The following is a 10,603-nucleotide window of genomic DNA, read 5'->3' as shown; positions in this document are numbered from 1 at the left end:
AATCCGTCTCAGCTTGTGCATCTTTTTGTGTTCATTTATACTACATGTTCCAAGTGTCAACCAAGTGCTGTTCTCACAAATTCAAGTCTTTCTTTTGTAATAAGTCTTTTTTTGTTTGCAGTTCTTCTTTTTCAATGGCCTTTGCAAGGGAATAAAGGAGTTGCATTTATTGGATGTTCAAAAAATGGCAAGCAAATAATAGTATGGCACATTTCAGTCATCATTTAACCAGGTAAATCTTTTATAGAGGCACTTTCTCAATGGTCTTTGCATTTAAATGAGGAAAATGATCGCATCATTGAAGACAATCCCTCGATACTTGAATAAAACACGTGGAAAACCTATTATATATTTTATGAGGTATGTATTCTATAGGATCCTTGTTTAGACAACAAAGTGATTTTGTAATCATTGAATATACCAAAATATTGAGTGTAGAAGAGATGTGAGGGGAATTATTCTAAGAAACTTTTATGTGGCATGTCTGTTATGTATGATCACTTGTGTCATCCTCAGGTAGAAGGAGTGTTGGAGAGTCTACCTATGATTTGTAATCTATTGTATACTCTTCATCACAATGTTGGAGAATCCTCAAGTTCAAGATAAATTAAGTGTTGTGCTTGTTGCCTGCAAGAACTAAAATGAAGACTAAGCTTAAAGAGGTGGGACCCATAAGGAGCTTGTGATGAACAAGGGGTCAACTGAGAAGCACTATTTTGTATGCACACATGTCTTGTTTGAAAACACAAGGATTTTAACATAATATGTTGTTTGGTGATGTTGTAGGAAATATTACGACAAGCTTCCTAGCCTACTACACTTGAAGCCTTTGTTCAAAAGAAGGATCTGTGCCAAGAACATAGAATACATGCTCCGAATTTGTAAAGCAACAACAAAATTCATATGGCAAGAGCACATTAATTAGAATGTATGCAAAGTGTGGTGCCCTCACAAAACCACAAAAATTTATGATGAGATTCTTGTCCGAAATGTTGTGTTTTGGATGCAGTAATTACAGGATATGCTCAATGTTGCTGGTCCCTAGGTAAGTTGATTGTGGTGCCCTTACAAAAGGATAGAAATTTTATAATGATCCTCTGGTTTGGAATGCAAGAATTGAAGGATATGCCCAACATAGCCGTCAAAAGGATGCTCAAGCACGTTTACAACAGATGCGAAGGGTAGGTATTCATCCAAATGCCATCACTTATGCCCGCATCTTTAAGGCCTATCGCAGTAAGCTAGATATGATAAGATTTCTAGTTAGTGGCCCTTGTACAAATATCTAGTGCATGGGGGTTCTTTGGTGAATAACTGCTACACAAGTCAAGCATGCAAGAAATGCATGATGAAGGTGAAAGCAACGAGTTTTTCTTTTGTAACTGCACTCAATGCTATTCAAAAGAAGGATGGAAATTGAGTTTTAATGTGGGTTACTTCAAAAGAACTCCAATGCGAGTTTGACTCATGTCGTTACACTTATCACTATACCAACCAGGCCACCACCCATGGCCAATTTCGCAGTGACACTCACACTCTCCTCTCAATAGGTAGATGTATGGCAATCAAGCTTGGTTCTTTTCTCATTTCTTGCCTTTGGGTTGCCAATATTCTTCTCATCATCATCATGTCTTATGTAGACAGAACTTCGACAACATTCCCCAGACTTGCTTTTGGGTGCAACTACAACAATCAAGGAAAATATGGGGTTATTGTCAGATTGGTGAGCATGGGGCAAAGGGCCCTCTCCCTCCCATCGCAACTCAACCAGGCTCTAGGGGGCAAGAGCTTCTCCTATTGCCTTGTCTCTCCAACTGACACATCCTCTAGCAAAGCCATGGCTCTGCTCATGGGCAAGGAAGCCATAGAGAACGCCTTCACGATGGGCTTTATGCCCATGCTTGTGAACCCGGCTGTGGTAGCAGCCTTTTACTACATTGATCTTCTTGGGTCGCATCACTTTCTCGTAACTAGGCTACGTTTGGATCAGTAGAATGCACAAGTAACGAGCTAGAAGATCAAGTAAATCTTGGGTTTAGCCTACACTTTCTCTCTCAAGGAATTATGGAAAATCATTTTTTAAGAAGAGACTCTGTTGAGGTGGAAACTCTTACAAGGCCCAAAAGAGACCCCAAAATTTTCCTAGGCTAATGGATGTTCCTTTCCTCCATTCTTTTAACCTCACTAGTATGGCCGGCCGCCTTCGGCGTCCTCTCTCACTTTCTCATTGTCAGTCTATGTCGTCGGCTATAGGCCACACTCGCCGGAGCGAGCTCCTTGTGACATGTATTCAAGGGAGGGGCCGAAATCCCATTCGGGGCAGGGTGTTTACTGGGAGCTGGACCTGAACTATCGATCTTGGCATCAGTCTTCACAGCTTTACCTTGAGCAGAAGCAGCTTTTAGTACCAATTTTCCTTCAAGCTCGTCTTTTGCAGGTCCCCCTCTCCTTCATGATCTCCTTCACAAACTTAGCCACCCTTTCCAATAGCATGAATTTTCCTTGAGCTAGAAAAGCTTTTGAAAGCCTGTGTCCAACAACACCCTCATCCAGGACAGAGACTTTGAGCTCTGGATCTTTGTCGGCATTTTCATCTGCGATGTAAGGCATCTCAATTCTCCCTATCCTCTAAGCAGGGTTGTTGCCCTACCCATATTTCGCTTCACCTGCCAAGAAAGGCTAACAGTAAGGTGGTGGAGATCCATAGCCCGCTAGAGCCATCCAGGATGGGCACATTTTGAAGGAGCTCTTCAAGGCGCTTCTTGGCCCAAGGCAAGAAATCACTTTTTGCCCAATGCCAGTTATGGACATTGGCGCCATCTGCTCTGTCCTCCACGATCCACCTCTTGTCTCCTTCACCGAACTTGGCCATAGGCTCTCTCTCTCTCTCTCTCTCTCTCTCTCTCTCTCTCATGTGACCCAAAGAACTGCAATTCGTACTCGTTTCTGCTGCAAGAGCTGCATGGCATATAAGTGAGCATGCATGGGAGCTTGAGGCTAGGGTAGAGAGAAGGACAATGTGGCCGGTTGGAGAGGGTTCCTTCCATAGCCATATCTGGTGCGAAGGAGACTCGGAAAACAAATTGACTGCTCCAAGTAACTGAGTGAAAACCACTCCTGCAAGCAAAGCATCGCGCCACCAGGTCCTTGAAGACAACGTGCTGATTTATACAGAGTTGATGCACTGAGCTATTGCATGCCGCCCCGCATATATATATATATATATATATATATATATAGAGAGAGAGAGAGAGAGAGAGAGAGAGAGAGAGAGAGAGAAGATCCCGCAATTCGAGAAGAGGGAGACCTGTGTGTGTGTGTGTGTGAGAGAGAGAGAGACCCGCATGTCGAGAAGTTGGCAAGGCCGCTTCACCGCAACAATTGCTTTGATTTGAGGAGAACAACATAGGTACCCGCATATCAAGGAGCACTGCTAGCAAGCAGGTCTGGCATCCTCAGCACGGCATGGAGCGCTCCTCCCCAACCTTTGTCTGCCATGGAGTGGTGTTGTCATGGCCGCTGGCGTTCCATTGAAAGGGGGATGGGAAGGGAAATGCTACCACGTGGCAGCTAACTGTTGCCTTTTTAATATAAGTATATAAGATGCACTGAGGTATTGCATGCCGCTCCGCATATATATATATATATATATATATATATATAGATAGAGAGAGAGAGAGAGAGAGAGAGAGAGAGAGAGAGCCGCATGTCGAGAAGTTGGCAAGGCCGCTTCACCGCAACAATTGCTTTGATTTGAGGAGAACAACATAGGTACCCGCATATCAAGGAGCACTGCTAGCAAGCAGGTCTGGCATCCTCAGCACGGCATGGAGCACTCCTACCCAACCTTTGTCTGCCATGGAGTGGTGTTGTCATGGCCGCTGGCGTTCCATTGAAAGGGGGATGGGAAGGGAACTGTTGCCTTTTTAATATAAGTATATAAGATGCACTGAGGTATTGCATGCCGCTCCGCAAACACACACACACACACACACACACACACACACACACATATATATATATATATATATATATATATATATATATATATATATATTATATATATATATATATATATATATATATGTCATAATAATCAATATCTAATTCTCCTAAATGATTTTCTCATATTAAACTGATCATTTAATGTGGGGAAGGCCAGGGGAGAAAAAGCTAGAATATTGGTTAAGCTAGCAGACCGGCCACAGTAGGGATCCAAAGGAGGGAAAATAGGGATCCAAAGGGGGGGCCATCTGCAAAAGAGCCATGTGCAACAATGGGCTAAAAAGACCCTAAGGTTCAGCCCATTAAGACTTCCAAAATGCTAAGGTTCCAAAATTCAAAGATTGTGTCCAAAAGGTCAACCCTATGGAAAATTGGATGCTTAGTGTGTGTACAAAAGTCTTCTTCAAAGCCTACAAAGGAGGGGGCGAGCCCTTCTTCTAGGGGATGAGAGAGAAAGCCACACACACACACAGGCTCCCTTTACACAACGGGAATTAGGGACACATGTCAGCTCCCTAGGCCAGATGCCCATAAGGTGTGCCCAATTCCTATTGGAAGACCCTTGAAGTGGACCAATGAGCATTAAGCTAGAGTAAATCTAGTTTAATTAATTTAAAAACATTTAACAAAAAAAACCAATGAGAATTAAGTCTCCTAGAAGACTATTGGGCAGTCTCCCAAGGGGTCTAATGAGCATTCAGGAGCCCAATGGCTTGCCTGATTCCTATTGGCCAGGAGGCAAAGGGGTCCAATGAGAGTTTAGTTTAATTATTTAATTACCTAAAGCTCTCACAAAAGGGGAAAGGGGGACACATGTCATAAGGCTATCACTTATGCTGCTTAACACCCATTGGCTTGACTTGGGGAGGTCCAATGAGGCAAAAGCCTGACCAATTTAGCAGGAAGGGCTCGCCCAAGAGAGAGGGGGGGCTGATTTTTGCTTGGTATTGACACACACACACTCACACTTGACCATGTGTGAAGAAAGAATACTCTATCTCCTCCCAAGCTTTAATGGAGAGCTCATCACCTACTCCAATCTTGTGAGATAGAAGCCTACATCAACACTCTCTTGGCATGTGGATCCAAATCCAACCAAGAGCCAAGCTTCAATGCATGCTCATCTTCTCTACCAAGCTAATTACTAAGCTAAGCTATGCTAATATGAGTGATTATGTGAGGAGATGTACATCTTTCTCGTAAGATACTCCTTCTTCCTCTCAATCTACTCTCATACCCTGCTAGCTCTCACCATCTTCGAAGGTGTGTGAGGTCTTGGGTCTGAGAACGGGGATAATTCAAGTTGTGTTTGATTAAGTGTTTTGCTTAGTGCATGAAGCTTCCATCTTCATTGCACTAGCTAGTCTTGAAGGAACACAAAGAATTGTATTGTACAATGTCTCTCTTGATGGGAGAAACCATAATATAAAGCCTTTTGGAGGGGGGACCGGCTCCATGCAAATCCGGTCCTCAACTGTTGTCAATAGCTTAATGTCTCTATCTTTTGAAAGTATTGTTTATGCTATCTAACTAGGTGTTATGATTTTTGTTGCTCTCTGCACCCAAGCACTCTTGTAATTCTCATTAGGAATCTATTCTAATGAAATGCCCACTATGTTCATGCTAATTTCGGCTACACATAAGTTATTAGGCCATTAAATGTTACATTGGTATCAGAGCTCAAGGTTTCTCTTTTCTTGCTCAAGAAGGGAGGTCCTCAAGCTAGCTACAAATTGTTGGTATTATTAATTGCCTGTGAGTAAGTAGAATAGGGATTTTTCAGCCTTGCAGTGCGCTTGCCTTCGTGCAGTTAACGGGGCATCACCGTCGAGAGCTATGGTCTTAATAGTGGATTCCTACGGGGCTTCCCTACGGCTTAACCACTATTGAGCTATTAGAAGCTTGACAGGAGCCGGTGCTGTTTTGGTGTCGAAAGACCCTCTCTTCTATTCCTTGCAATTAATGGTATTCGAGCCGCGGGTACAGTAGCTTGAGTGCTTTTTCTAAAGGGGTAAAGAGGAGTAGCAACTAGGGCTTGAAGTGCCAAAGTACACCTAAAACGTTTACACCTAAAAGTTGTTAGAATGGCTGACAATAGTAAAGAGAGTGAAATTAATGTTGATAACTTTGATTTTGCTCATGAGCAAGCTACTAATGATGCTTCAATGCTTGTTAACTATCTTGTTTCTAGGCTTCAACAAGCCATGGGCAATCCATCTCTCCAAAGTGAAGTGCAACGGCAGCTCCATGCTCACGGGATTCTCCAAGCTAATCACCATGACGAGAGAACACCTAGGAAGCCTCCTTGTGAGACTACCAAAAGAGGTCTCTCTCCGATTCGGGAAGAAGAAGAGAATCCTTATGAAGGGCTCAAGAATTCACTTCTTGATGATGTATCTCCTTCCCAAAGGAGAACTCAAGAGCCTCCACTGAAGGAACGAGAAAGAAGCGAATCTCCCGCCACCTCGGCGGAGATGGCTCCACGAAGACGGCGGGCTAAACGCTCTCCATCACCACCAAAGCGGAGAAGACCATCATATTCTTCTCCCCACCACAATTCAAAGAGGGATGATAAAAAGCAAGAGAAGAAAAAGGCGAGAAAGAGGACACCCTCTTCTCCATCTTCTTCATCCTCTTCCTCTTATGAAAACTATGGTGAAGATGACAAAGATCAAGACAAGAAAAAGGCGAGAAAGAGGTCACCCTCTTCTCCACCTTCTTCAAATTCTTCACCCTCTAAAGAAAGTGATGGTGCAACCTTTGAACCATCAAAAAGAAGAGGCCATAGGAAATCCTATGCCGCATGGAAGAGGTCGTCCAAGATGAAGAAATTCAAAGAGGGAGGGAAGAGCATCTCTTTCCTTACCTATAATGGTACCTTTGGTGCTACGGACAAAGTCTTGGCCTTTATCCAGCAATTCGATGCGGCGTTTGGAGATGAGGGCTTCACGGAGTCCTCTAAGCTACGCCATGTAGCTATGCACTTTCAAAAGTCCGCCAGACAATGGTGGTCTAGCCTACGAGCCAATGGTGAAGCTCCACGAACATGGAAGGCTTTAAGAGCTTCCATTATGAAGCAATTTTTGGCCACTGATGCCAAAGACAAAGTACTCACCGAATGGCGAAGCTTAAAGCTCTCCCCCAATGAATCCATCCACAAATATGTAGACAAGTTTTGGGACCTACAACTCAAAGCCACTGTCTTCAAAAGGTTGGATTTTGGAGAGCAAAAGCAACAATTTTGTGTGGGCTTAACCGAAGAAATGGCGGAGTATGTCAACTCCCAAAGACCACGTACCATATCGGCAGTAATACACCACACTATGGTCGCCTCTCGAATCAATTTCCAAACGGGGGCAAAAAGAAATAATAAGCCCCTAGAAAACAAGGGTTCCAATGAGCCTAAGGGGAAGAACAATGTCCAAAAGTCTCCTAAGGGCAACTCCAACAAAGCTAAAGAGAAGGGAGTTTACAAAGGTAAGAATAAACTCTCTCCTGAAGAGCTTGAGCGTTATCGTAAGGATAACCGGTGTTTCAAGTGCGGCGAACAAGGGCATGCGTACCGCGCTTGTCCCCAAAAGAACAACCGCCAAGATCCTCCTAGAGCTTCCTTGGTTGAAATCCAAGAGGAGGAGACTCACCAAACTCACCACAAAGGATATCCTTTATGCCATGCTTGGGGAAAGGTAAGAGAACATGATGCTTTTATTCTCTTTGACCCTGGTTCTACTCACAATTTTATATCTATGGAGTTAGCCACCAAGCTAGGCATACAATCCTATGAGGTGGGAGATGTCCTACCCGCAGACAGTGCCTTCAAGGGGCAAGAAGCTTCAGTCACTCCCTTAATTAGGAAATTGAGGCTTCATGTCCAAGGCTATGTGGACAAAGAGGACTTCTTTATCTCTCCTCTCAAGCATGAGGATGTAATCCTAGGGGCACCATGGTTTGACCGCCTGGCTGCCGATGTTAAATTTCCTGAAAGGAGAATCTCCTTTAAGTTCAGGGAAAAAGACATGTATATAGATGCTAAGGAAATGGGTAACACCATCCCCATTGTACATACACCAGCTTTCAACAAGTCAATAAAGAGCTCTATTTCCGTGTACATGATTTTTGTTAAAGATTCTCAAAATGAACCTAATGCTTTAACAAACGAAAATAAAAGCAACCAAAAGGAGATGTTTTTATTGACAACATCCCTTGTGAGCTACCTCCTAAATGAGGTAATGATGACCATGCAATTGAACTTCTTCCAAGAAGTTCACCGCCTAATAAACCTCCTTATAGAGTTTCTCAAGAGATTATGCGGCAAGTGCATGAGTTAGTTGAGAAGGGCATGGTTAGGCCTAGCTCATCTCCATTTTGCTCACCTGTGCTATTAGTGCAAAAGAAAGATGGCACATATCGTATGTGTGTCGACTATAGAGCACTAAATAGGATCACTATCAAGAATAGGTTTCCCGTTCCACGGGTAGAAGACCTATTTGATAAGCTACAAGGATCGACCTACTTCAGTAGGGTTGACCTAAAGAGTGGATATCATCAAATAAGGATAGTTGATCAAGACATTGTAAAGACCGCGTTTTGCACTACATTTGGTCTTTACGAATACATTGTCATGCCTTTTGGCTTGACCAATGCACCAGCCACATTCAACCGCTTGATGGAGAAGCTGTTCAGGCCTCAACGAACCTTTACTGGAGTGTTCTTTGATGATATTATCATCTACTCTAATTCATTGGAGGAACACAAGCAACACCTCCAGGTAATATTTCAAGTTTTAAGAGAGAATAAACTTTATGTTAATCGAAAGAAAAGTGAATTTTTCTTGCAAGAGATTCAGTATTTAGGTCACATTATCTCTCAAGATGGCATCGAAATGGATCCATCCAAGTTAGAGGTAATAAAAGGATGGCCTAAACCAAGGAATCTTCATGAACTAAGAAGCTTTATAGGTATGTGTGCATACTATCGACGCTTCATAGAAAAGTTCTCACAAATTGCGGGACCATTACATGACCTAACAAAGAAAATCTTTAGGTATACATGGTCTGCTAAGGAGAACAATGCTTTTGAAAAGCTTAAAGAAAAGCTTATCTCTCAACCTGTGCTTACACTACCGGATCTCTTAAAACCATTTGAAGTCCAATGTGATGCTTGTGGTGATTGCCTTGGAGTTGTTTTGCTCCAAGAAGGGCACGCCATAGGCTATGAGAGCCGAAGGCTCGACCCTGTTGAGCAAGCTCTAGGCATATACGAAAAGGAACTCCTTGCAGTTCTACATGCCTTAGACTCATGGAAGCACTATTTATTGGGGACTCCTTTCATTCTGCGAACGGATCACCAAAGTCTTAAGTACTTCATGACGCAGACCAAGCTCTCCGACAAACAAATGAGGTGGGCAAATTTCCTTTCGCAATTTCATTTTCATATTGCTCACATTGCTGGCAAGCATAATCAAGTAGCCGATGCACTCTCAAGACGGCCGAGAGTGAATGCGGTTTCCATAGCAACTCACAATGATCTATCTTCAATGATAGATGAGTATGCTATTGATCCCGATTTTAGAGATGTGATTTCAGCCCTTACATTAGGGAAGAAAGAAGAACCATTTACTTTACAAGATGGTTATCTTCTCTATGGCAATAGACTATGCGTTACTAACTCCCTGCGTGAGAAAGTAATGTATGAATCTCATGCTCCCCCGTATGCGGGGCATAGAGGGATTCAGTCTACCTTAAAGGGAATTGAAACATATTTCTATTGGCCTACCATGAAAGTGAACATACAAGAGTATGTTTCCAAATGTGTGGTATGTCAAAAGACAAAATTTGATAGAGGGAAGCAACCTGGATTGCTTCAACCCTTGCCAATCCCTAATTCACCATGGGAGAGCATATCCATGGATTTTATCTTTGGATTGCCTAAGTCTATCCATGGGAATACACGAATATGGATGATAGTAGACAGGTTCAGTAAACAAGCTCATTTTATACCTGTCAAAAAGACTATCAAAGCCCATCAAATGGCAACCCTCTTCATTTCACAAATTTTCAAATACCATGGCTTGCCAATGTACATAGTGTCGGATAGAGATCCTAGAATGACCAATAATTTCTAGAAGGGTCTCTTTGAGAATTTAGGGACAAGGCTAAATTTCTCTTCGGCCTATCATCCACAAACGGATGGCCAAAGATCAAAGATCAAAGGCTAAATTTCTCTTCGGCCTATCATCCACAAACGGATGCCTATGTAACGGAAGTAGCTCAAAGATCCCAATGGGAGAAGTACTTACCCTTAGTGGAGTATGCTTACAATAACACTGTACATACTTCCACGGGAAAAGCACCTTTCGAGGTAATTGAGGGAAGATCAAAAATTCCCTTGCTACTTAAGGTACATGGGAAGATCTTCGCTGCAGATGAGTATAGCCGAGACCTACAAGAATCTTTTCAAAAGATTAAAGATGCTATCTCTATCTCACAGCAAAGGCAAAAGGCTGCTGCTAACGAGCACAGAAGAGCCCAAGCCTTTAAAGAAAATGATTGTGTCTTGTTAAAGTTTCCCAAGGCCCGATTAAGGCACACGACGGGCA

The 10,603-nt window shown here is 42.8% G+C and overlaps 1 pseudogene; it reads right to left on the bottom strand.

Moving 5' to 3' along the window:
* Positions 1–2,216: 2,216 nt before the first annotated feature.
* LOC147427068 (uncharacterized) lies at positions 2,217–2,872 on the bottom strand (annotated as a pseudogene).
* Between the last annotated feature and the right edge of the window lie 7,731 nt (positions 2,873–10,603).

This window comes from Adiantum capillus-veneris, chromosome 24, assembly GCF_014529385.1.
Source record: "Adiantum capillus-veneris isolate H3 chromosome 24, ASM1452938v2, whole genome shotgun sequence".
NCBI classification, from domain to species: domain Eukaryota; kingdom Viridiplantae; phylum Streptophyta; class Polypodiopsida; order Polypodiales; family Pteridaceae; genus Adiantum; species Adiantum capillus-veneris.
This window is presented reverse-complemented; position numbering and strand designations above follow the sequence as displayed.